At 46.9% G+C, this 27,238-nt stretch overlaps 1 protein-coding gene and 1 long non-coding RNA gene across 3 annotated transcripts in view; both read right to left on the bottom strand.

Annotated features, from left to right (window-relative positions):
• Positions 1-27,238, bottom strand: part of WWC2 (WW and C2 domain containing 2) — a 169,208-nt gene that overhangs the window by 123,404 nt on the left and 18,566 nt on the right. The gene's annotated exons all lie outside the window — the stretch shown is intronic.
• On the bottom strand, positions 1,623-17,189 carry LOC132592645 (uncharacterized). The gene is made up of 3 exons (XR_009558160.1): positions 16,594-17,189; positions 11,069-16,160; positions 1,623-5,656 (listed from the first exon to the last, which is right to left on the bottom strand). It is a non-coding gene; the product is annotated as an uncharacterized LOC132592645 (long non-coding RNA).

The following is a 27,238-nucleotide window of genomic DNA, read 5'->3' as shown; positions in this document are numbered from 1 at the left end:
CAGTTATTAGGTTTAGGAGTGCAGGTGTAGGTTGCATTTCTATGCATATTTACCTGGGAATAAGCCCCACTGGGAGTTGCAGGATGTTTTGGAGTAAGCAAATATAGGATGCATATTTAGGCTCCTACGAATCCTAGTATATCTTGCCTAAAGTTGAAAGCAAAGCCAATAAAATCAAGGTCAGTTGTTGTTAATTTAATAATTCCCCCTTCAACTCATGCTTATGCAGCCAAAACAGCACCATCAATGCGTAGTGGTCCTTGAGTAAACCCAAGGTATACAGAAGTGCAATTTTTTAAAAGAAAAAAAAACCCTAAAGGGGAAGAATCCCCTCAAATGAGGACAGAGCATGCTCAGGGGGCTCAGATGGTGATGGAATGGAGGGAGCATCCTGGAAAGGCGGCTAGATGACGGGAGACACAGACATACGGTACAAAAGGTTGAGGGAGCCATCTCATTGTCTGGTTCAGATCAAGAAGCTATTTTTGAAACAGAAGGAAGATTTGCCCATTGAAATAAATGGATAAATCCGAGATTCTTCCCTTCCCTTATACCTCTTTATCATTCACACACACACACATACTTTAATGGCAATGTAAACTGAGTGGTTTATATGTCGAACAACTGTTACAAGGTCTCATCGAGACTGCACACATAATTACTCCATAAAGAGGGTATTGCACATTTCCTGGTCAATATACATAATTTTCAACAAGCCTTGGGAAATGGGCATATATTGAATGAATTTTATACATTCTTCAGCAATTATGCATAATACTCAGCACTTTGGGGAATGCAAATACTATATATTTGCTGAACATTGCACATTCTCTGGGCAAACTGTATACAGTATTCTCTTGTCACTATGCACAAGAAACACCAGGAAACATTTTGTTTTAAATTTCTTGTTCAGAAGGGTGCAATCTGTGCTCTTCATGTGTCTTCTGGCTCGCTGCCTAATCCAACATGGCCTCCAACATTCCCTCCAACTGATCAGCCAAGCAGCAGGAGGACTCCAGATAAAGATTAACTTTTTCTGCAGTCCAACCCTCTTTTCAACACTCTCAGCTATTCCCCCGTCAGCTGAGGAGCACAAGGGGGATTCCAGTGAGAGGTAAGTTTTAAGCCTTTCTCTCCTACAATTCTGATGAAAATTATTGCTCTCCCCCCCCCCACAACAATACAATATTATCCATTGCCTTTGTCTTCATGCTGCAGATTGGGCTAAGAGAGTAATATACAACAAACCTGCAGTACAGTTCAATCCTGCAATGTAGTTAACTGGTTTTTTGGGGGTTTTTTTTGGAATATGAGCTCCTTTATTCACAAGACTGTAAATTGTTTTTTTTTCTTTTCAATTTTTTATTTAAATACGAACAACATTACAAATCAAAACATCAACAATAACATAAACAGAAAAAGGGAAAAAAACCACAAAGGAAAGAAAAGTAAAAGGGAAAAAGGAAGAAAGGGAAAAAAGGGAAAAAAATGATAATAATAAATCATATATAAAATTATAATCATTTAGGATTCAACATGATCTATACATTATATGTACAAACAAAGAAAATAGAATTGAACAAAACAGACATTGATAAATAACAAAATATGAAACATCGAACAGAAACAAAAACAAAAATAATACATTTTTTCAAGTTGTACATATTTTCACGGTGGGTGGTGGGTAGGGTGGAGGGATAAAGGATCTAGGAAATAGGAATATAAGAAAATATGTAGTTAACTGTTAATATTGCAGGGCAGTGGCTGGTTGGGATTCTGAGTCAAAAATCCCCAATGCCTTTCAGGTTGCAACAAAGGTCAGTCTTCTTAAACTGCCACCTCAATCCTGTTGCCAGACCAAACTATGCACTGCTACATGCAGAAACCTTGGGGTCAACTGTTCTGCAGCAAGACTGGTTGCATGTCAGGAACTGGGTGGACGAAGAGAAGTGGGAGGTGCCAGCCGGGAAACACCCTAGGGAAGCCTCAGAGGAGGAAAACTCATAGCGGGGGGGGGGGGGGATACTGAGGACAAGTCAGAGGATGAAGGGGAGGCAGAATGGTTGGAGGCTAAAGAAGCAACAGGGCTGAGCGAGAGAGATGCAGAAAGCAATGCAGACTCAGGACATGCAGCAGAGACGGAGGAGCCAGAGGCTGCAGAAGCATGCATGGAGCTTGCCTTTCCTACTGTGGTAAGCTCCCCTCCCTCCTTGTCATCTAGGTCACAGAAAGCTTTGCGTGTAGCAGAACAAAGACCACAAGTGGCCCCTGCCCAAAGTAGTTTAAGGCTGCTTGGGAGACAACTGGCTGGGGAGGAGGACCTAGTGGGAAGTAGAAGGCAAAGACCTTCAGCCCTGGCAACTGTTTCATGGGGGCCAGTCCTGTATGTCGGCATTGCTACCTGGTATGATGTTTTCTTGAATTAAGAGCTAGCTTTTCTGCTTGTCTCTGCATCTTGACTGCTAACCTGCACCTGAACCAGCCCTGACATTGCTCTTTTAAATGTTCAAAAACAAACACACACACTTTGATAGCAATTTATGACTTACTTTACGTGCAAAGACAGGAGCCCCTGTTTTGTAGATTTTTTTCAACCTTTTCACCCACAGACTCAGGCAGGGGCATAGCACCCGGAAAGGGGGGGGGGAGCTGCTGGGGTAATGGCCCCGGGAACATTTTTATGGAGGGTCCTTCTCACGCCGCCCGGCTAGCCCTGTGCAACTTTGTGAGGATGGGATCGAAATATGGCTGTTGCATCCTTCTCACACTGCCTTCCCCGACCACTCTGGGAGTCCGGGATCATCCCAGCCTCTCAAAGCTGCTTGGGGCTGGCATCGCATCAGCAGTGCCAACTGGGCTGGCACAGCAGTCGCCATTCATCCTCCATGCACTCCCTCCCACCCCCAGCACATGCATGCACACCCTGGGCACCAGCAGTACACACTCCAGCGCTGGACTCAAGTAACACATGCACCTCAGGACCCTACTTATATCTGTGTTATATCAGACAACTTTCCCAAATACATTTTTTAAAAAAATTCATTACTGCATTTTAGAACCTCAGCTGTGAACTTACCTGAAACTTACAGTCTGCAATGTTTATTCTACTAATCTTGAAAAAAGTCTAAACTCTTGCAAGCAGATCCTATTTATTTAGATTTTCTGCTTCTGCAAAGTTTATAGTGCTTATTTAATTATTACCTACATAGCGTAGGAGCCTCAAGCAAGCACCACCCAAGACATATGACAGAATTTACATATTAGCAGTGAATGAACTGCTACTGCATTGTGGTTGTGCAACAGTTTCTCTTGAGCTACAATGGTGCATAATTTTTGACAGGTGCGGAGTATATGCAGCCCTGTATATTGCTCTACAGTACTACAAAAAGGATGCAAGGGTGGCAGATAGTCTAAGTAATTGCCTTTAGAAGGCGTTTTTGCTAATGGTGGAGGAATTTTAGTTACAAAAGCACAGTGTCAAGTGATATGAAAGATTGCACATTATGAAGACAAGAAGCAAAAGTTCAAGTATTCTATCCACAGGCCACAGCGTACTATTGGAATTTCAATTTTGTTTTGCTCTGTGTAGGAAGTAGAGTTTAAGCATCCAGAAAATATTGAGTGTAAATTGCCTTTGGGCACAATTTATTATTTCAATGGTTATCTGTTTTTTGACATCAGAGAGATAAGGTAACTAGAGGCAAGTCATAAAAGGGAAATGTAACAAAAATGGACGGAATTTCCTGTTCATGTGTTACTTTCCAGGGAGAAATCTCAACCCAGTTAAGAGTTTCGAGCTCCCTCTCCTGCCCCTTCACCATGCAGGGGGGAAAACAAGTGAACCATAGAGCATTGCATTGATTTGGATGCAGACCCCTCTGACCACACAATCCATCTCCCTTTTCAGCTGGGGATAGACTACACGGACAGAAAGATCCCATGTTCAAATGCATGCAATACCGTTCAGCTTGTTTGATACTTTTCCTGTGTAGAAGGGGAACGAGGGAGAAAGTATGCCTGTCTCTCCAGCTTGAGATTTCTTCTCAGAAAACATGAAGGTCCAAAGGGAAATAGCAACCCAATTATTCACATATTGCCCTAAAAGCCCTTGCTTAAAATAGCCTCTCATGTGGAAATCTGCATGGTCTGGGAATTACAAGTAAGATAATAAACTTATTTTCTAGTAAATCTTCTCTCTCTCCTTTATTCCTCATCACTCTCCCATACACAAATTAAGCTCTTAAGGCCCCTTGCCAGTATCACTTATCTCCTACAACTCCAGGCTGTGAAAAAGCCCAAAACACAGATTAAGGAAAAATTAAAAATGTGGTTTACTTTTATTGTGTATTCATCTGCCACACATCAGTGTACCATGAGCTGTGAACTTTTAAAATCTGATGGTAAGACTTCCTATACTGTCAGTTGAACACTCAAATAACCCAAGCTGTTTTTCTTTGCCTATGGAATGCTAGCCCATGAATCTATTCTGCTTGGAGTCACTTAGAAAGCTGGAAAGCATCCTCAAATCTTCTAGTTCAGCCCCCTTCTTGCTACAGGAAATCCAGAGCTAAAGCATCCTCAAATTACTCTGAAACCTCTACTTAACAACTTCCAAGCAAGGGTACACCCACACCCACCAGTAACTGGTTCTGTTGTCAAATGGCTCACACCATAAGGATTATTTCTCATAATTGTAATGTTCAACCCAAATCTACTTTAGTGTAAACGACTCTGGGGTTGTGGCGCTCATCTCGCTCTATAGGCCAAGGGAGCCTGCGTTTGTCTGCAGATGTGGCCAGCATGACTAAGCCGCTTCTGGCGAACCAGAGCAGCACACGGAAACGCCGTTTACCTTCCTGCTGGAGCAGTACCTAGACTGGGCGTATAAGACGACCCCCAACTTTTCCAGTTAAAATATAGAGTTTGGTATATACTCGCCGTATAAGAAATATGACCCAGCGTATAAGATGACCCCTGACTTTTGAGAAGATTTTCCTGGATTAAAAAGTAGTCTTATACGCAGGAATATACACTTTGAAGTGCTTTTGAACTGCTAGGTGGGCAGGAGCTGGGACCGAACAACGGGAGCTCACCCCGCTGCGGGGATTCGAACCGCCGACCTTCTGATCGGCAAGCCCTAGGCTCTGTTGTTTAGACCACAGTGTACCTCTATTAAGAGAAAACGCCTGCTGGGAGAGAAAGGTGAGAAGTCTCCGAACAACTTTGGTTTTCTGATCTTTACAGCTCTTAGGTGTTGATTCTAACACCTGATTCTAATTGAATGCATGAGACAATTACAATAACTAACCTGACAAAGACATGTGCTCTGAAGGAGGAAGGCAAGTAGCTGGTGCACCCAAGAGGGGGAAAACTGGTGCTCATCTCCAAGAGAGACTCCCACTCACCATTTGGTTGAAGGGGCATGGAGAAGGATAATAAAATATAAAGGGACTACTTTGCACCAAGTCTTTAGGATTACTCTAGGAGAAACAAACCTAACCATTAATGAATCTGGGTCACTGTAAGCAGCAGCACAGGGAATCATTGGCCCCTCCAACTCTGGGAGCTGTCTCAGAAACCTATCTGAATGGTTGTCTTGCCTTTCTTAATGGCAAACTCGAGCTTCCTATTCCTTACATATCACTAGCCTCCATGCCTATTGTGAGGGACAGGGGATATCGCGAAGTCCCTCCCCTCCTGAGTTCCAGCCCATCCCCGAGCGCAGGGGAAAGCAGGGAGAGTTCCGTCTCAAGTGGGGAAGCAGGAAGTGGGGTCCGAGGCTCAGACAGGGTAGCGGAGCCAGCGTCCCAGGTGGGACAGGAAGGGGGAAGCAAGGGGGGCAGACCTGTCCCCCCAACTCCGGAATTGCGCAGAAAACGTAGGGGGAAGAGGATGGGTCTCCCCAAGTTGTTATGTTGGAGGAAAACGCGCCAAACGCCATTCGGAGATTCTGATTCAAGCGGATAAGATGTGTCTCTGTAAATAGCACTGCCTTTAGCACTGTAAATACGCAGCACCAATAAAAAGATAAAATGCAGAGCTGCGTAGCGTCGTTACTCTGAAGTAGCCCACTCCGGCCACTTTGACAGCAACCTCCGAATCTTTTTTTGGGCTACTTTGGAGTTGCTGGGATGAGCTCGCCAGAAGCAGAGAAATGGCGGCAGATCGCGGAGAAAGCCCAGCAGGACCTGCAGTAACTGGCGTTGCAGGCACAGGGAGAATTAAAGACGGCTAAGCAAGAAACGGAGAAGGTCAAGGAGGACAGGCAAAACCTTGCTGAACAGGTGAGAGCGCTACAGGAAAAAGAGCAGCAGTTAAGGGCGGTAGCAGTAGACCTGCAGAACAAGTTGGATGCCGAGAGAAACAAGGGAGGAGGGGGGCCCCAACTCCAAGTGCTGCCAGGAAGGAGAGCGGGGACCCTAGTAAGCAAGTTCAACGGAGATCCGAGGGAGTATCATGGCTTTGAGACTGAGATCTTGTATGCCCTCGAACTGCACCACGATGAATTCCCTGATGATGCGCACAGAGTAGCGTTTATAGTGGAACACCTTACCGGGGCAGCCAGGGAGTGGCTTAGACCGTTAATAGCGGCAAAAAATCCTTGCATGAAGAATGTCAAACTGTTTCTAGAAGCTTTAAAAGTAATGTATGCGTCTGATAGCCATATGGACCATACCAAAGAGGAACTGCATAATTTACGCCAGGGAAAAATGACAGTTCGCGAGTATTGGTCTAAATTCACCATGCTGGTGCACAAACTGAGGTGGGAACTGCACTCGCCTCCGATGGAAGCTGCGTTCTATTTGGGGTTGCATGAGGATGTCAAGGATGAGCTCTCGAGAGGTCCAAAGCCCAATAATATGGATGAGCTTAGCAAAGCGGCTCTGGCGGTGGGGGTGAGACAGGAATCCCGGTGGAACGACAAGCAAGCAACGCGCGCAAAGCGGGCTTGGTTCCCGCGGTCTCTGGAGAAGCCACTCCCCCAACAGCCCTCCCAAGCCACGCCTGGGGCCAGCCCAGACCAAGAACCCATGCAAATTGATAGCGCGCGCGGGGGGGCTTTTCAAACCCCGGCGGCACCAAGACGCAAGGAGGGAAGGGGCGGAAACTGCTTTCTCTGCAACTCCCCTCAGCATCTCGTCAGAGACTGCCCACATCGCAGGGAGTGGCAAGGAAAGGCGGGAACGGTTGTGCCCTCCCCCACTGACGCAGCACCACAGCAGGGAAACGAGACAGCCTGGCTGCAGGAGACAAGGGGCAGCAGCCAGGCGCAATCGGCAGACAACAGCCCCAACCCACCCACCCGCACAGCGAGGAGCAGCGCCAGCCCACCCCACCCCCCCAGAGCAGGGGTGGTTCTAGAAGTGACGCTAACGCTCCCAAATGGGTACCCCCTGACGGTCTTAGCTTTAATCGACTCGGGGGCTTCAGCGAACTTCTTTTCGAGAAACTTTGCAGAAGAGCACCAGATCCAACTTCTGCAGCTGGATTTCCCCCTGCACGTCGCCACCATTGACGGCAGGGAGTTACTGGGAGGGGCCATCACCCATCAGACCCCCCCCCATGAGAATGACGGTGGGACGGCACTCAGAGACACTGGCATTCAACATCACCACCATCTCAGACCCCCCCATCGTCTTGGGCATGAGCTGGCTGGCGCGCCATGACCCCTCCATCAGTTGGCACCAGAGATGCATCACGTTTGGATCAGACTTTTGTCTGGAACATTGCATGCAGCGCCAACCAGGGGAGGGGCCTCCCATCGCCACAGTGGCCACCATGCACATCACAGGGGGTGAGGCAATACCCAAACCGTACTGGGACCTACAGGAGGTCTTCAGCGAAGCGGAGTCCGACCACCTACCCCCACACAGGTCCTTTGACTGTCAGATCAACCTGGTGCCAGGGGCCACGCTACCCCCAGCCAAGCTGTACTCCATGTCAGATCAGGAACTGGAGGATCTGAGGGAGTTCATCGACAAGAACCTCAAGCGGGGGTTCATCAGAGAAAGCAAGGCAGCAGGAGGCATCCCGGTCTTCTGGGTGGACAAGAAAGACACGCAACAGCGCCGTCTGGTGGTGGATTTTAGACGGCTCAATTCCATGACGGAACCGGTGGCTTTCCCAATGCCCAGAGTGGACGATCTGCTGACAGCAGCGCGCAGAGGCAAGATCTTCACCAAGCTCGACCTGAGGGGGGCGTACAACTTGATCAGGATCCGGGAAGGCGATGAGTGGAAGACCACGATGTTCACGCCTCTGGGCTCTTTTGAATATCTGGTGATGCCCTTCGGTTTGCAAGGGGGCTCAGCATGCTTCCAGGCCTTCATGCACCACGTCCTGGGGTCCCTCCTCTTCAAGAACTGCTTGGTCTTCCTAGATGACATCCTTATTTACGCCAATGACCCCGAGCAGCATGTGAAGGATGTCAGGGAGGTGTTGCAGCGCCTGAAGGAGCACCACCTGTATGTGAAGCTGGAAAAGTGCAAGTTTCACACCAAAGAGGTGGATTTCCTGGGCTACAAGCTGTCAGACAAGGGGCTAACAATGGACAAGGACAAGGTGCAGGCCATCCTGGACTGGCACAGCCCCAGGACGCGCAAAGATGCCCAACGCCTACTAGGCTTCGCCAACTTCTACAGGAAGTTCATCAAGAACTTCTCGCGGGTTACGGCTCCCATCACTGACTGCCTGAGAGGCAAGCAGAAGTTCAGGTGGACACCGGAGTCGCAAGCAGCGTTCGAAGGCCTCAAGAGGGTGTTCGCCTCAGACCAGAACCTGTTCCACGTGGTGCAGGATGCGCCCCTACGCGTTGAGACCGACGCTTCAGACAGAGCTGTGGGAGCGATCCTGCTGCAACTGGATGCCAGCAGAGAGTGGAGACCCTGTGCCTTTTTCTCCAGAAAACTGACCCAGCCAGAGCGCAACTACACGGTGTTTGATAAGGAGCTTCTGGCGATCCATTCTGCGTTTAAACACTGGAGACACTTCCTGGTGGGCGCCAAGCACCCCATTCAGGTGTGCACGGACCACAAGAACCTGAAGTTCTGGAGAACAGCCAGGGTGCTCAACCAGCGACAGATACGGTGGGCAGAGTTCTTCTCGCACTTCAACTTCTCCATCCACTACATACCGGGGGAGCAGAATGTCAGGGCGGATGCCCTCTCCCGCAAGCCAGAGTACATGGAGGAGGAGTTGCCACCAGCACCCCGACACGTGTTTCCCCCGTCGGCATGGTCCTGCGGAGCAGCAGTGGTGAGCGAGGCAGAACTCACAGCACTGACGGCAGCAGATGAGTTTGCCACCCGCATCTTCAGAGAGCTGCGAGGGGGGAGGGAGCAAGCAAAAGACTTTGCAGAACGCAGGGGGCTGCTGTTTTACAAGGGAGCCCTGTACCTGCCCACCAACCAGCTCAGAGGTAAGGTCCTCAAGCAGATGCACGACAACCCAACGGCGGGTCATTTTGGAAGGGACAAAACCACTCACCTAGTCATGAGACACTTCTGGTGGCCAGGGGTGCGGGAGGATGTTCGGGACTATGTAAGGGGCTGTGACACCTGCCAGCGAGCAAAGGTGGTCAGAGCAGCACCAGCAGGGTTGCTAGAGCCATTGGACACACCGCACAGGCCGTGGGAAGTAGTGTCCATGGACTTCATCACAGACCTGCCTTCGTCCAGGGGCAAGACCGCAGTGTTGGTGGTGGTGGACCTTATGTCCAAAATGGGCCATTTTATACCGTGTGCCAGGGTGGTCTCTGCAGAAGAGACAGCCAAACTGTTTGTTGACCACGTATTCAGACTGCATGGATTACCTTTAAGAGTTATTTCGGATCAAGGCCGCCAATTTGTTTCCAGGTTCTGGCGGCGGCTCATGAACCTCCTGCAGGTGGAGGTCAGCTTGTCGACGGCCCGACACCCGCAGACCAATGGACAGGCGGAGAGGGTCAACGCCATTTTGCAGCAGTACCTGAGATGCTACGTCAGCCAGAGACAAACGGACTGGGTGGATCGCCTGCCACTGGCAGAATTTGCCTACAACAATGCGGTGCAAGTCTCCACAGGGGTGTCGCCCTTTAAGGCCAACTACGGGCGCGACCTCAGATCTTTCCCAGAGAGGGAGGGGGAGGAGGAGGAGGAGGAGGGCCCACAGGCAGAGGATTGGGCAGAGGAACTGGAGACGGTGCACCAGCAGCTCAGAGAACACTTGGAGAGAGCCAAGGAAGCGTACAAGAAGGGGGCAGATCGCCACAGGCGACAGGGGGAGGTCATCAGGGTGGGGGACAAGGTTTGGTTGTCCTCGGAGGGCCTTCCCACCAGAGGGCGGTGCAAAAAGCTGGCGCCCAGACGGCTGGGCCCCTTCACGGTCACGCAACAGGTCAACCCGGTTGCCTTCAGGCTGGCACTGCCAGAGGACATGAGGGTGCACCCAGTATTTCATAGATCGCTGCTGTCGCCGTACAGGGAAAGCAGCAGGCTCCGAGGCAGCGAACAGACCCCCGAGGGAGGGGGGGAGAGGGGAGGCAGGGAGCAACTCAATGAAGCCACGGCCATCCTTGATTCACGGAGAGGGGTGGGGGGCCTGGAGTACCTCATGGCATGGGAGGATGCCCCGCCTTCCCAGAATGAATGGGTCCCAGCCATTCAGATACAGGAGGAATTCTTGGTGGAAGAATTCCACGCCCTCTTCCCACACAGGCCCAAGCCCTGGCACATGGAAAGGGAGGGGGAGGGGGAGGGGGAGGAGGTCGCAGAGAGCAGTTCACCGTGGAGATGGGAAGCAGAGTTTGAGGACCCGGAGGAAGAGGTATGGGCGTCTCCGAGGTCCACCCTGTCAGAGGAAGAGGCAGACTGGCAGCGTATTTTTACCCCCACCAGCTCTGACGCCACAGACTTCTTGGGATTTCAGTCTTCTCAGGCGGAAGGAGGGAGCTCAAGGGATTGGGGAGAGGTGTTCACACCAACCGGCTCGGACAGCACAGAGTTTTTAGGCTTTCAGTCGTCACAGACGCCCTTGGAGCGTCTGTGTAGAGTCGTTACTCTGAAGTAGCCCACTCCGGCCACTGTGACACCTATCCTTCCAAAAACCAAAGCAGTGCCTCATATTTCTCAGAGGCTCACAGCACTTTCCCATGTCCCATTTATTTCACACCATAGCAACAGAGAAGGATAAACATTAATAAGCCAACTCCACTTAGACTTACAGGAGCAATGAAAAGCGTGCTCAACATGAATCTGGAAAATCCTTCGTCACCTATGAACTAGATGGCTTGGGCAAGTGCCAATCTGTGAAATAGCTATAGTCCAACTCTTGCCCAACCCACCTCTGCTACTTAAATCCTGCTCCTTGTCAAACACACCAACATTAAGTTCTTCTGATAACTACAAATATTTAAACCTTTTAAAAATACAGTACATGAACACTTGGAATAGAAATCTTAAAAACTTAAAATCTACAAAACATAAAGGGACAATCAGGGGAGACAAGGTTTTCATTAAAAGCAACTCTAGCTGAGAGGCTCTCCAGCTCAGATATGTACCCCTTTCTACTCGCCACAAAATCAGTATACAGACCATCAACTTATAAAGTGACTAATGTGGAGTCTTACCACTTAAGGCCCCCAACCTTTACCACACAACAGAATTTGTGGCAGAAAACCTTACCACTTGGTATGCTGGTCACAGAGGAGGATTTGCGGCAGATGACTACTGGTAGTTCTCCTGCACTGCAGGGTGTCATAACCAGGGGCGTAGGAAGAGGGGGCGATAGGGGCGCTCTGCCCTGAGCAGCGCAATCCTGAGGGTGCCATCGCGGCTGCCCCCCGCCCACACTGGGCGCCACGCCACGGCCCCAGAACGCACGCCACGCCCCCACGGGTGGTGCGCCACGCCCCCAGAATGTGCACCAGCCCCACCCGCCTGCTCTCCGCCCCCGGTGCCAGAGCATGAAGCTCCGCCACTGGTCGTAACTATGATGTAGCATTTGCACAGAATGGAAGGCGGGGGGGGGGCTCTGAATTTCGGCTTCACACAGGGCTCTGCTTAAATGTGAAAGACCTAGGTCTGCCATTGGGCCTATGCTAGCTTCCTGGGCCTATGTTCTGTTCCTCTCACTCCCTACTGCTGAAACACAAATTGCAACAAGGTCCTGCCTTTTTGTCCATGTTATTCTGTGTTGTGTTAACTGATGAGACTAAGAAATAAATGAATAAGGTGGCAACATGGAGGGGTTATGGGAATGAAATAAATTGAGCAAATAAATAAAGAACTCATTATCCCAGGAAAATAGCCAGTGACAAAAAATATGAGCTCAAGACCACCTAACTGGCATTTGATTCATTTCAGCATATTCTCCCTTATGGAGGCGGTTAGATAAAGATTGTGTAATAAGATTGCAGAGCAGATTCTCTGACATTCAAACGTCTTCCGAATGAAAGCAAGCGGTGGTAATACAGTTTTGTTTTACCTCCTAGGGTTCCCTGTAACAGTGTGAAGCAACTTTAATTAGGATGAACACTCCGAGAAGGAACGTATGATGAGCTTCAGCCATTTCCTCACCTTGTTTTGCACAAGGGAGCTCTAAAATGTTAAATCCTTCCTTTGTTCCCAATTATTACTGCAGTTAGGAGGTCAAAGAACAGCATGCCTGATAGTCCAAACAGGTCAGAGAACAGCATGGCTAATAGCCCAAGCAGGATAAAAGTCTATTTGGTTGAGGTCTGGCCCCATTAATTGGGAAGAACAAATGAGGAAGAATGTGAAATTAACAATCATCTAATGCCCAGTTGCCTTCAGATCACAAAACCCACATGGATTTCAACAGGCTGTAATGTAAAGATAAAAACAAACAGGAAAACATAGGCTGGTGGGTCAAGCAATATGAAATTTTAGATCAGCTCTGGTATAGCTGTCTCTTTTATGAAACAAAGTTATTTTCTTAAGATATCATCATCAGAGCAAGATACAGTGGAACCTCGGTTTTCGAGCGCCTCGGAAGCAGAATTATTCGGAAGCCAAACGCCAAAAACCCATAAGTGAATGCTTCCGTTTTTGAACGCACCTCGGAAGTCGAATGGCTTCCAAGATGGGTTTCTCCATTTTTCTGAATGGAATTTGCCGCCCGCCCATTGTGCCTCAGTTGCCGAACGCTTCGGAAGTCGAACGGTCTTCCGGAAAGGATTACGTTCGACAACCAAGGTACCACTGTACAATAGAATGGGTCTACAGAACAGCTGGGTTCAAGTGATCAAAAAAAGAAAGAAGTCATTAGGGAAATTTTTCCTCCTAAAGAACATCCAGCGAAACAAGAGTTTCAGGACATTTTAAGTGGAAATTATGGGGTTACAACTTTCCAGTACCCTTGTCAGGATGCAAGGTGTAGGGGCTGGCAGCTCTTGCTTTCCACTCTTTTAATATACTACTAGCCTAGCAGATCACCCAATGAAAATGACTCGGTTCAGGACTGACAAAAGTCATCACATAATAAATAGGTACCGTATCTTACTGGATTCACTGCCACAAGGTGCAACGATAGCCACTAATTTAAACGACTTCCAAAAAGAAGAAGACCTGTGCTCCATGAAATTTGCAAATTAATGGTAATTAGCCATGAGAGAAGAAATCAAAACTCCTTGTACTGAGGACAAGCAAGGATTAGGCATTACCTGAATTCACTGTCTCACAGATTCAGAGGTATCCTAACTGGTCAATGTTTAACAAAATGCAGAATTCAGGTGTGACCAACTAGTGGGCCACCAGGCATTGCTGTAACTCCTTTGAGCTCCCAGCCAGCATGACAAAGAATCAGTGATGATGGGAGATTGAACAGAATTACAATGCCAGGCAGCAGAAAGAATTATTCCTAAAGGGGATAAGAATTTCATATTTCACAATACTGTATTCTTGCCTAGCATACCACCTGTGCTAACTAGGTAATCCTCTTCAGGCACTGAGTCTGAACACACCAGGGCAAAAAGTATACAGGGGGTCAGGGGTGCTTGCAGTGGCCCTGCCCCCAATATCTCTAAACACAGGTCCATTTCCTTCCAACCGCAGGGGGTTGGCACAAAGGTATTTGGCTGGTTATGCTTAGAAGCCTCCACATATGGTGGGGGTGGGGTGTGTGTGCATGTGTGTGTGTGTGTGTCTTGCTCATGAGGAGACCTGTAAGGGCATCCATCCAAATATGCTTCAAAGCCCCTTTCAGACCCTGCTAAACACGGGAATGAGGGGGTAGAGTTGGCATACCTGGGAACATTGGAGACATGGGCGTTCCTAGGGGTTGGTTAGATTGCCCCCACCAAGGGCGCAAGCAGATGCAAAAATCATGCCTCTCCACTCTGGCTCAGAGTGGCTAGGAACCTCCTGCCCACCCGCGCATTCCCTGGGCTGTTCCTCAGTTGCTCTGGGAACCATGGGAGGCACACAGGCTCCTCTGGGCACCCCAGAGGAGGAATCCGGATGCTGGCATGGATTGTTGCAGCAGCCCTGTGGGAGCCTCTCCCCAGTCGGCCAATGGCACTATCAGAAGTGTGAGCAGAGCACCCAACAGGGCTTGGAGGGAAGAAAGATGGAAAAAGCAGGTGATAGTGGCAGGAGGAGGAAAAGGAAAGGAAAGAAAAGTGAGGGTGGGAAAAGAAGCAGACAGATGGAGGACAGGACAGCAGAACAGACCTGACCCCAACAGCAGTGGAGGAAATCACTGGCAGACTGCAGAAGGTGACAAAAAGCAAACTTTTTGAGTTTCTAGTCCATGGTCTCTCCCGGTTTCAGAGGTGCCAATATAGCTCCTTGACAAGAGCACAGGGGAGCCTAGGTACTTTCAGGTTGTGGGTGGGATGAGCTTAAAGACTAAGGTACTTTAATATGGAGTTTTGGATGAGATCACACCTCATCAGAAGCAGTGAGTGTGATTCTCACCTGTCAGTGGGTGTAAAGGAGGGGATGGAAAGGTTAGAATTAAATGGCAATGGAATAACTGACCATTCAAGTAGAGCTTATATGCATCCAAAATGACTCTTCACAGCAGCAGCAATAACAGGATTCCCTGGGCACAGTACACTGTATGTTGATTGTATATTGATTTTTTTTTAAAAAAAATCACTTAGAAATTCTTCGATTAAACAGTTTATCAATTCTTCTGAATTAAAATAAATGTACACTTCCCCCAAGTTCCATAAAGAATATTAATGTCTTTGTACATCTCTTGTACACTATCTGTTCTCTAGGCAGTAAGCATATCACTAATAACTGGTAATAAATAAATGTTTAATAATACTGCCATGTGCTTGTTCATGGATATGTGCTCCTTTCTCAACTTTTGCATCAGTGCAAACTTGGTTGGAACCTTCACAAAATCAATTCATAAAGGGAGGCTTGCTATGAGGAACAGAAAAAAAATGAGACATGCCTTATTTTGCAGTTCTGCTTTTACCTCCTTCTTAAATTCTTCCTTAACCACATACCCAGATAACATTGTCAAGTAACATGCAGTTGGGGACAGAGAACAAGAAGGCAAGCAAATTAATAGGTGTCTGGCTGGAATTGCAGGGGTCAGGTAAGAAGGCAAAGAGACGTAGGGCATGAGATCCCTATTCACAGTTTATAAACCATGGAGGACAGTTCTGATTAACATCAGAATAATGTTTAAGACCTAGAAAGAAAAATGTGACCCAATTGATCAAAACATTTTGCAGCAAATTGGCCCCAATGGACCAATTTACAAGGAGGACACTCAGTCAAGACAAAGTATTTCAACCTCATTAATGAAAATATTCTTTGCTACTATTCTTGCTTAATTTCAGAAATCATCCTTTGCCAGTAAAAAAAGAAAAGGGGGGGGAAGGAACTCTATAATTTGATTTTAAGGTTAACTATGCATGTCAGGATGGGGGTATCATTAATGCCTTTTCCGAACCTTATAGAATTGGCTACTAAGTAAATATAATAATTCATTATGCAGCAAGGTATTTCAAACAAAGTCTTTCACGTCTTTCACATGGGAAAAGGTTATTCCTTAAAAACAATAATAGTTTACACATCATATTGCTTCACCCCACCCCTGCAGGGAAATAACTCCATGTATGGCTTCCGCTAGCACACAATAAAGGATCATTTACCACCACCACTCCTTTCACTGGTGAACATAAGCATGAGGAGGGGATACTTTCCTGTCACAGTGGCCGGAGTGGGCTACTTCAGAGTAACGACGCTACGCAGCTCTGCATTTTATTCTTTTATTGGTGCTGCGTATTTACAGTGCTGAAGTCATTGCTATTTACACGGAGTGATGTGGTCAGTCGGTTCCAGAACCTCCGAATGGCTTTTGGCGCGTCTTTCTCCAACACAAAAGCTTTGGCAGACCCATCCTCTTTCCCCTCCTCTTTCTGCGTAATTCCGGAGTTGGGGGGATGGGTCTCCCCCCCTTATTCGCCCCTTCCTGTCCCACCTGGGACCCTGGCTCCTCTACCTTGCCTGAGCCTCGGACACGACTTCCTGCTTCCCCATTGGAATCGGAACTCTCTCTGCTTTCCCCTGTGCTCGGGGATGGGCTTGAACTCAGGAGGGGAGGGACTTCGCGATATCCCCTGTCCCTCACATTTCCTGACAAATATTAAAGAAAGAATTCGTGATTCACAAGATGGAAGTAAAGCAAATATTACTGAAGATGAAAAAGCAAAAAAAGAAAAAGAAAAGAATTACTTTTAGCACAGTAAAAATTCTGTTATAAGGATACCACTATCCTTTTTGCACTCTCATCCTGGATCAGAAACAAGTCTGCAATCACAACACAACTTTTAAAATATATTCATGCAGTTACAGCTCAGAAATAGTTCCCATCGATTTCAATGGAACAGATTCAGATCTACACACAGGGTTGGAAGCTATGACAATTATGATGTTGTTGTTTAGTCGTTTAGTCGTGTCCGACTCTTCGTGACCCCATGGACCATAGCACGCCAGGCACTCCTGTCTTGCACTGCCTCCCGTAGTTTGGTCAAACTCATGTTCGTAGCTTCGAGAACACTGTCCAACCATCTTGTCCTCTGTCGTCCCCTTCTCCTAGTGCCCTCAATCTTTCCCAACATCAGGGTCTTTTCCAAGGATTCTTCTCTTCTCATGAGGTGGCCAAAGTATTGGAGCCTCAGCTTCACGATCTGTCCTTCCAGGGAGCACTCAGGGCTGATTTCCTTAAGAATGGATAGGTTTGATCTTCTAGCAGTCCATGGGACTCTCAAGAGTCTCCTCCAGCACCATAATTCAAAAGCATCAATTCTTCGGCGATCAGCCTTCTTTATGGTCCAGCTCTCACTTCCATACATCACTACTGGGAAAACCATAGCTTTAACTATACGGACCTTTGTCGGCAAGGTGATGTCTCTGCTTTTTAAGATGCTGTCTAGGTTTGTCATTGCTTTTCTCCCAAGAAGCAGGCGTCTTTTAATTTCGTGACTGCTGTCACCATCTGCAGTGATCAAGGAGCCCAAGAAAGTAAAATCTCTCACTGCCTCCATTTCTTCCCCTTCTATTTGCCAGGAGGTGATGGGACCAGTGGCCATGATCTTGGTTTTTTTGATGTTGAGCTTCAGACCATATTTTGCGCTCTCCTCTTTCACCCTCATTAAAAGGTTCTTTAATTCCTCCTCACTTTCTGCCATCAAGGTTGTGTCATCTGCATATCTGAGGTTGTTGATATTTCTTCCGGCAATCTTAATTCCTGCTTGGGATTCATCTAGTCCAGCCTTTCGCATGATGAATTCTGCATATAAGTTAAATAAGCAGGGAGACAATACACAACCTTGTCGTACTCCTTTCCCAATTTTGAACCAATCAGTTATTCCATATCCAGTTCTAACTGTAGCTTCTTGTCCCACATAGAGATTTCTCAGGAGACAGATGAGGTGATCAGGCACTCCCATTTCTTTAAGAACTTGCCATAGTTTGCTGTGGTCAACACAGTCAAAGGCTTTTGCATAGTCAATGAAGCAGAAGTAGACGTTTTTCTGGAACTCTCTAGCTTTCTCCATAATCCAGCGCATGTTTGCTATTTGGTCTCTGGTTCCTCTGCCCTTTCGAAATCCAGCTTGCACTTCTGGGAGTTCTCGGTCCACATACTGTCTAAGCCTGCCTTGTAGAATTTTAAGCATAATCTTGCTAGCGTGTGAAATGAGCGCAATTGTGCGGTAGTTGGAGCATTCTTTGGCACTGCCCTTCTTTGGAATTGGGATGTAGACTGATCTTCTCCAATCCTCTGGCCATTGCTGAGTTTTCCAAACTTGCTGGCATATTGGGTGTAGCACCTTAACAGCATCATCTTTTAAAATTTTAAATAGTTCAGCTGGAATATCATCACTTCCACTGGCCTTGTTATTAGCAGTGCTTTCTAAGGCCCATTTGACTTCACTCTGCAAGATGTCTGGCTCAAGGTCAGCAACCACACTACCTGGGGTGTACGAGACCTCCATATCTTTCTGGTATAATTCCTCTGTGTATTCTTGCCACCTCTTCTTGATGTCTTCTGCTTCTGTTAGGTCCTTACCACTTTTGTCCTTGATTATGGTAATCTTTGTACGAAATGTTCCTTTCATATCTCCAATTTTCTTGAACAGATCTCTGGTTTTCCCCATTCTATTGTTTTCCTCTATTTCTTTGCATTGCTCATTTAAGAAGACCCTCTTGTCTCTCCTTGCTGTTTTTTGGAAATCTGCATTCAGTTTCCTGTATCTTTCCCTATCTCCCTTGCATTTTGCTTGCCTCCTCTCCTCCGCTATTTGTAAGGCCTCGTTGGACAGCCATTTTGCCTTCTTGCATTTCCTTTTCCTTGGGATGGTTTTCGTTGCTGCCTCCTGTATAATGTTACGAGCCTCCATCCATAGTTCTTCAGGCACTCTGTCCACCAAATCTAAATCCTTAAACCTGTTCCTCACTTCCACTGTGTATTCATAAGGGATTTGATTCAGATTGTATCTTACTGGCCCAGTGGTTTTTCCTACTTTCTTCAGTTTAAGCTGGAATTTTGCTATAAGAAGCTGATGATCTGAGTTACAGTCAGCTCCAGGTCTTGTTTTTGCTGACTGTATAGAGCTTCTCCATCTTTGGCTGCAGAGAATATAATCAATCTGATTTCGATGCTGCCCATTTGGTGATATCCATGTGTAGAGTCGTCTCTTGTGTTGTTGGAAGAGAGTGTTTGTGATGACCAGCTTGTTCTCTTGACAGAACTCTATTAGCCTTTGCCCTGCTTCATTTTGAACTCCAAGGCCAAACTTGCCAGTTGTTCCTTTTATCTCTTGATTCCCTACTTTAGCATTCCAATCCCCTGTAATGAGAAGAACATCCTTCTTTGGTGTCATTTCTAGAAGGTGTTGTAGGTCTTCATAGAATTGGTCAATTTCAATTTCTTCAGCACCGGTAGTTGGTGCATAAACTTGGATTACTGTGATGTTAAAAGGTCTGCCTTGGATTCGTATCGAGATCATTCTGTCATTTTTGAGATTGCATCCCATTACAGCTTTTGCCACTCTTTTGTTGACTATGAGGGCCACTCCATTTCTTCTACAGGATTCTTGCCCACAGTAGTAGATATGATAGTCACCCGAACTGAATTCACCCATTCCCTTCCATTTTAGTTCACTGATGCCCAGGATGTCGATATTTATTCTTGTCATCTCATTTTTGACCACATCCAGCTTACCTCTATTCATGGTTCTTACATTCCAGGTTCCTATGCAATATTTTTCTTTACAGCATCGGACTTTCCTTTCGCTTCCAGGCATATCCGCAACTGAGCGTCCTTTCGGCTTTGGCCCAGCCGCTTCATCAGCTCTGAATCTACTTGTACTTGTCCTCCGCTCTTCCTCAGTAGCATGTTGGACGCCTTCCGACCTGAGGGGCTCATCTTCCAGCGTCATAACTTTTATATGCCTGTTGTCTTTGTCCATGGAGTTTTCTTGGCAGGGATACTGGAGTGGCTTGCCAGTTCCTTCTCCAGGTGGATCACGTTTAGTCAAAACTCTCCACTATGACCTGTCCATCTTGGGTGGCCCTGCATGGCATAGCTCATAGCTTCTCTGAGTTATTCAAGCCCCTTCGCCACGACAAGGCATTGATCCATGAAGGGGTGACAATTATGATAGATGCCCAAATTACACCAAGAATCTGAAACAGGCTGTAATCCAATGTATACTTACTTACTCACCCTACAACTGTCCCATTTCAGCTGGGACTACTACATTTTTAAGATGCCCATCCAGATGAAAAGCCAACATTCCAAAAATCCCAATTTGCAGGAAAGAATTGTGCTTATGGCTATGAATGCAGCACATATTTAAAACACTTTAAATGTGCTTTAATTATATGGTGTGTGTGCAACATACTCTTCTTCTGCAATAGCCCAGCATGGGCGTCAAACACCTAGAAACAGTGCATGTCTCACTGTGTGTAAATAACCTGTATACTGGATACCAAATAAATTATGGTGACGTCATACAACTTGTATCTCTGAGAATTAAGGAAAACCTGGTAAAATGCATTATTTTAAATGACCCAACAGTCTTCACAACTGGTCCCATTCGTTGGAAACTTCCCGTAAACATGGCATAATTTAAAAAAGGGTTGATTCCTTTATCCTTTGAAGCTGATTCAAAATACTAAGCAATGCTACTGTATTTCAATAATATATATTTTAAAGATCTTTAATGTTCTTTCAATCTTTACTCTTATGTAGGTGCCAAGCTGAGTTAAATATTGGCTACTGGAAAACAAGAGTCTAAAAGATTTCAACTTCTGTCTATAATCATCTTCCCTTGAGAAAACACCTTCCTGAATTTTACAATAACTTTTTGCTACACATTTCAGCCGTTGGCATAGCTGAAAGTTAATTAGATACAGACATACAAAAGTCAAACTAACATTTTAAGGCTACAAAACCACAAAAGAAGATTAATGTTAAACTACAGCACTTGCTTCAACGTGGGGAAAATATTTTGCTAAGCATTTCTTTCTTTCTTTCTTTTAGCTCTTGCCATGACAGTTTTACTGCCTGATTCTTTGATAAAGCACTCTGCTCTGCTTGAGCATATAAGGTCTAAATATTAGACAAATGGAATGCTAGGAATTTCTGATAGCCATACTCTGTGCAGGGATCATTCCAGCACTATAAACCAAATGACCTTTGAGCTTTCCAGAGGAAACTCCGAAGCAGCAGAATTATAAAGAGGCCATTATGTTGGGAGCTATTCCAATATATTTAACATGCACTTTCACACTACTTGTGATGGTAAAATAAAGGGGGGGGAGGAATCTGTGAAAATAAAAGGAATATAAAACAAGTGGACCCTAATCCCATGCAGTTATGCAGCTGTCAGTCCCACAGATTTAAATAAGGCATTTACCCATGGTTAGGACTACTGTCTTAATGTGCAAAGTGCTTCTTCAAGTGCACGTCTGTTCTTAAGACTATTTTTTATCACTCGGGAAGCCATTGTTCCAAGATCATCCCAGGCCAGAGGGTGTGGCATTACCTTTTTCTCCAGCTCAGGACACCCCTCTAATTCATTCCTAACTGCCTCCATGTTGTAGGAACCAGCAGTTACAGAATAAGGCAATGGCTCTTAAGACAACTCCTCAGAGGGAAGGCGGAAAGGAGGTTCAAGCCTGCCAGCCTTCATAAGGCTTCAGCATGCTGCTGAGGCAACAACTGTCTCTTGAGTGAGTCGTAGTCAGCAATGGTTGATGTGAGCTCTCCAGGGTGCTGAGAATTTGTCTTTTCCCTTCCCTGGTCCTAGCTGAGTTCTGGTGGCATGTACCCTGACTGAACTACTAGACTTAACTTACCATGACCCTACTGTGTTGGATGCAGTCTGCACCCTATTGGAGAGTGCATAAGCATCAACCTCTCCAGTATCCAGTATGAGGGAAAACAGGGCAATTCTCTAAAGAATAAAATTTGTTGCTAATTCTTGTAAATATAAAAGAGCCTCAACCATCACTTTCACTGATACAGTGTGAAATTCATCATCATGGTTATCACTTCCAAGCAGGATATCTGATCTTGACTGATCAAAGCCATTTTTAAAAGTTTTAAACAACTTCACTTTCTAGATACAATGCATGACTGCATATAGCAGAGGTCCACAACTGTGACTAAATGTTTTCAATACAATCCTTATTAGGATGCAACCATTTTATTTAAAAAAACAACAACCCATCCAACTATTAACTCTGGACTGGATTATTCATCTGTATGTATTAAAGAGCTTAAAAATGCAAATGCCCCCACATTTCAGCCAAATAGGTACCGTAATGACCTAAAACTACAACCTAAGAGGATTTCACACACCCCCATTCCCAAAATGGTTTGGAAGACATTGTGAGGGTTGTACCTTTACAGACATAACTTGATCTTTCTTTGCCTATGTTGCTAAGTATATGTAAAATGCATAGCAAGAGAACCTTAAATGAGTCTGATATTACTACTTGCATACTTTTACCCTTGCCGACAGGTGATTCACGAGGGGGAGGGGTGGAATATCATTACCTAAAGTCACTTCATGCTCTGAAATGTATCACGTCTCCAAATTTTCCCAGTAGCTTCCCCAAATGTCAAAAAGTATGAGCAACTGACAGCATTCACCAGCTTTCTGATCTAAGATGGCCAGCCTACAAAGAAATTCTGCAACATGTACCCTACACCTACCCTACACTGGACATCCTATACTCTAGGGAGATCAAGTAATATTAAAGAACAAGACACTGCAACAAGTGCTTCATTGCAGCATTCCAGACACCTTCCCCCACGCATACCGTGTTTCCCCTATTTTAAGACACCGTCTTATATTTATTGGGGGGGGGTGTCTTATTTTTTTTATCACTGTAAATACGGTACTGTATGATTCCAGGTGCCTGCCTCCTCCTGCGTTGCTGCTGCTGAGCGCCCAGAGCCATCCGGCGGGGTGCGCTCTAAGAACAGGTTGAGAAAAGTGTTCCTGGTGAGTCGAGCAGGACACCTTTCGTTGCGGAGAGAGAGGAGAGGGGGGTGTCGGCGAAGAACCCCCCCCTTAAAAAGCTGAGGAAGAGGTTCTCAGCAAACAGCCCGAGCAGCGCAAAAGGGGGCTTTATCTGCTGCTCTAACAGAAGCGAATTTCAAATACCGTACATTTTGTGGCAAAGAGGAAAGCAGAAAACCCAGCGCTAAAGAGGCTGCGCCCTCACCCGCCAGACGCCTCAGAACCCGGAAAGACTGGCACCAAGTTTCTCAATAGTTAAACTGACACCGAAAACAGCTACTCCAAAGGAGAAATAGTGAAAGAGAAGAGTATCTGGGGGACAGCTGATTTTATGTAAATGTTTTACAGTTACAAGGAATTCACAAATAAGGAGGCTCACCTTGTGTCGATTTATGAAAGCTGTGCTGAGAAACCTTGCAACGTGTACGGGAAGAGCAAAGGGGAACAAAGAGAAAGAAAACCCCCTCTTGCTCTTTTTCTCTTTCATTATAGACACTAACAGATAATAAAGAGTGGTAAAAAGAGTGAAACAGGAGCGCACCAAGGAAGGACAAGAGGGACTGAGGAGGAAGGAGGAGTATTCGGAGGAGAGAAAACACAGCTTGGGAGAGGCAGGAAGGCAAGGGAACGCAGAGAGAGCCTGGGAAGGAGAAGAGCGAGAGGGAAGAGGAGGTGGAAAGACAAGCGGAAAACAGAGAGCGAAAGTATATAGGAGAGCAAGGCAGAAGGGAAAGACAGGAGGCTGAGGAACAACAAAAGGGAAGAGAAAGGAAAATGGCAATGAGTTGCTGAGTAAGAGGCACAAACACAAGGACCGGAGGCAGCCTGCCGGGTCGGCGCCCAGCAGTGCCACGTGGAGCGCCCGAGTCTCCGGAAACCAGCAGCAGCAACGCTCCTGGAGGCTCAGGGCGCTCCATGCGGCGCTGCTAGGCGCCGACCCGGCAAGCCTCCTCCTCCTCCTGCTGCGGCCAGTGTGTTGGGTCCTGCTAGCTGGCTGGGGCGCTCAGCACGGCACGGCACGGCGCTGCAGCAGCAGTAGCCAGTTCCAGGCGCCGACCCGGCAGGCCTCCTCCTCTTCCTGCCACGGCCAGCGTGCTGGGTCCCGGTGGCTGGCTGGGGCGCTTGGCGGTCTCGCTCCGTGCGGCATGAAAATATGGCTTATTTTCGGGGTATGTCTTATATTTTGCAAATGCTTAAAAACCCTTTCCTCCCCCCCCCCTACTAACATTGCACCACATTGGGCTGTTGAGGGAGCAACCCCTCCCTTTGTTTTTGTTAGTTTGTTTGCAGGTGTGTGACTGACACGTGTTCACAGTCCCAGCTGCTTTAAAATATTGGATTGCTCCACTGATTTCTATTGGCACCTCTCACTTCTGTGACTGGGGGCATTTTAAAAATAGCTTCTCAGCGTGAACCAGAAAAATGTGTATCTGGACAATGAGGTGGTTCTTTCTACTCTTTTATACCTGAGTCTTTTCCTTCAGCCTCCTTTACCAGCTACTTAGTTTGCCCCAGCCCAGTCACTCAGCATTCCATGGCCACTGAATTCTTCGCCGTCTCCATCGCATCTGCAGAAAACAGCAGCAGGAGACTCTTCCAGGTGGTTCACAATTTAGCGGAACCACCTGCTCCATCCGGGCCCAGTACGGGCCACATGATCTCCTGCAATGATTTTGCAAAGTTTTTTGCAGATAAAGTCGCTCAGATTCGGGAAGAGGTAGACTCCACCGTGGGAGCAGGGCCGGGGCGGGGGAGTGCTAGAGTCCTGTCTAGTCAAGTTTTGTGGGATCAATTTCAATCTGTTACCTCCGAGGATGTGGACAGGCTGCTTCGACGAGTGAAACCAACCACCTGTCTCCTTGATCCTTGCCCATCCTGGCTTATAAAAGCTAGCCAGGAAGGGCTGGGCGATGGGCTTCGCGGGTTGGTAAATGCTTCTCTCCATGAAGGAGCCTTCCCAGACCCGCTGAAAGAGGCGGTTATTAAACCGCTTCTTAAAAAAACCATCTTTAGATCCGGCCAATATGGCCAACTATCGCCCAGTCTCAAATCTTCCATTCTTGGGCAAAGTGATTGAGCGAGTGGTTGCTGAACAACTTCAGGCACGCCTGGAAGAAGCGGACCATTTGGATCCCTTCCAGTCAGGATTCAGGCCTCATCATGGGACTGAAACTGCCTTGGTCGCACTGGTCGATGATCTCCGGCGGGCTAGGGACAAAGGTAAGAGCTGTTTCCTTGTTCTGCTGGATCTCTCAGCGGCTTTTGACACCATCGACCATAACATCCTTCTGGATCGTCTAGAGGGTTTGGGAGCTGGGGGCACTGTCATGCAGTGGTTCCGCTCCTTCCTCCTGGGCCGTGTTCAGAAAGTGGTGGTGGGGGATGAGTGTTCAGACCCCTGGGCTCTCACTTGTGGGGTGCCTCAGGGTTCTGTCCTCTCCCCCATGCTTTTTAACATCTATATTCAGCCGCTGGGAGAGATCATCAGGGGGTTTGGGCTGGGTGTCCATCAGTATGCTGATGATACCCAGCTCTACCTCTCTTTTAAATCAGAACCAGTGAAGGCGGTGAAGGTCCTGTGTGAGTGCTTGGAGGCGGTTGGAGGATGGATGGCGGCTAACAGATTGAGATTGAATCCTGACAAGACAGAAGTACCCTTTTTGGGGGACAGGAGGCGGGCGGGTGTGGAGGACTCCCTGGTCCTGAATGGGGTAACTGTGCCCCTGAAAGACCAGGTGCGCAGCCTGGGAGTCATCTTAGACTCACAGCTGTCCATGGAGGCACAGGTCAACTCTGTGTCCAAGACAGCTGTTTATCAGCTCCATCTGGTACGCAGGCTGAGTCCCTACCTGCCCACTGACTGTCTCTCCAGAGTGGTGCACGCTCTAGTTATCTCTCGCTTGGACTACTGCAATGCGCTCTACGTGGGGCTACCTTTGAAGGTGACCCGGAAACTACAACTAATCCAGAATGCGGCCGCTAGACTGGTGACTGGGAGCGGCCGCCGAGACCACATAACACCGGTCCTGAAAGACCTACATTGGCTCCCAGTACGTTTCCGAGCACAATTCAAAGTGTTGGTGTTGACCTTTAAAGCCCTAAACGGCCTCGGTCCGGTATACCTGAAGGAGCGTCTCCACCCCCATCGTTCTGCCCGGACACTGAGGTCCAGTTCCGAGGGCCTTCTGGCGGTTCCCTCACTACGAGAAGCCAAGTTACAGGGAACCAGGCAGAGGGCCTTCTCGGTAGTGGCACCCACCCTGTGGAATGCCCTCCCACTAGAGGTCAAAGAGAACAACAATTACCAGACCTTTAGAAGGCATCTCAAGGCAGCCCTGTTTAGGGAAGCTTTTAATGTTTGATGGATTTCTGTATTTTAATGTTTGATGGATTTCTGTATTTTAGAATTTCTGTTTTGTTGGAAGCCGCCCAGAGTGGCTGGGGGAACCCGGCCAGATGGGCGGGGTATAAATAATAAATTATTATTATTATTATTACTCAAGTTTTTGTGGTTCCCCCTCAAATTTTAAGCTTACACAAAGTCTGCTGATATCTCCCTTTTGTACATAGGTGGTCTGTGCGTCCAGCGACATTTGTATGAGCACACAAAGCCTTGAACTGGAAAGAAGACAGAATGATTCATTGAAAAACAGAATGTTTAAACTACCAGAAGAAGAAAAATTAACCAAATATCCTTATTTTCATGCAGCACCATATGATTTTGTTTCTGGTGGTTAATTATAGAGCAGCCTGGGCATTTGAGCTTCAATATTAATTCATTCCTCACTCATAATGAGGCTTAAAGATTAAGAAGCATGTAACATTTATGTAACAGGAAACATCTAAATGTTCTGTGGCCATTTCCTTCCTTCACACCCTCAAAAAACCTGACAAAAACTTCAACAAATAAAACAAAGCTAGCATTGTAACAACTGGTGACTAACCAAAGTATGGCCCAGTTATTAGTATTTGCTTGGAGCCATAACTCTAAAGTGAATTAAATGTCACTTCCTCAGCTCAGCAGTTAAATGGGTCACATGGATTCCATTTTTGCTCCCGTCAGGATAGAATCTGCATTGCAGGGCACAGATATGCTCTTCTATATATATAAAAATGTAAAAATCTTGAAAGTGTCGGCCGCACTTTTCTCCGTAACCGCTTGACCAATCGTCCAAAAACCTTTCTTCACCACCTTCTGATACACACATAATTTAGACTGAAAGCTCTTCAGTCTTT

This window comes from Zootoca vivipara, chromosome 9, assembly GCF_963506605.1.
Source record: "Zootoca vivipara chromosome 9, rZooViv1.1, whole genome shotgun sequence".
In the NCBI taxonomy this organism is placed as follows: Eukaryota; Metazoa; Chordata; class Lepidosauria; order Squamata; family Lacertidae; genus Zootoca; species Zootoca vivipara.
This window is presented reverse-complemented; position numbering and strand designations above follow the sequence as displayed.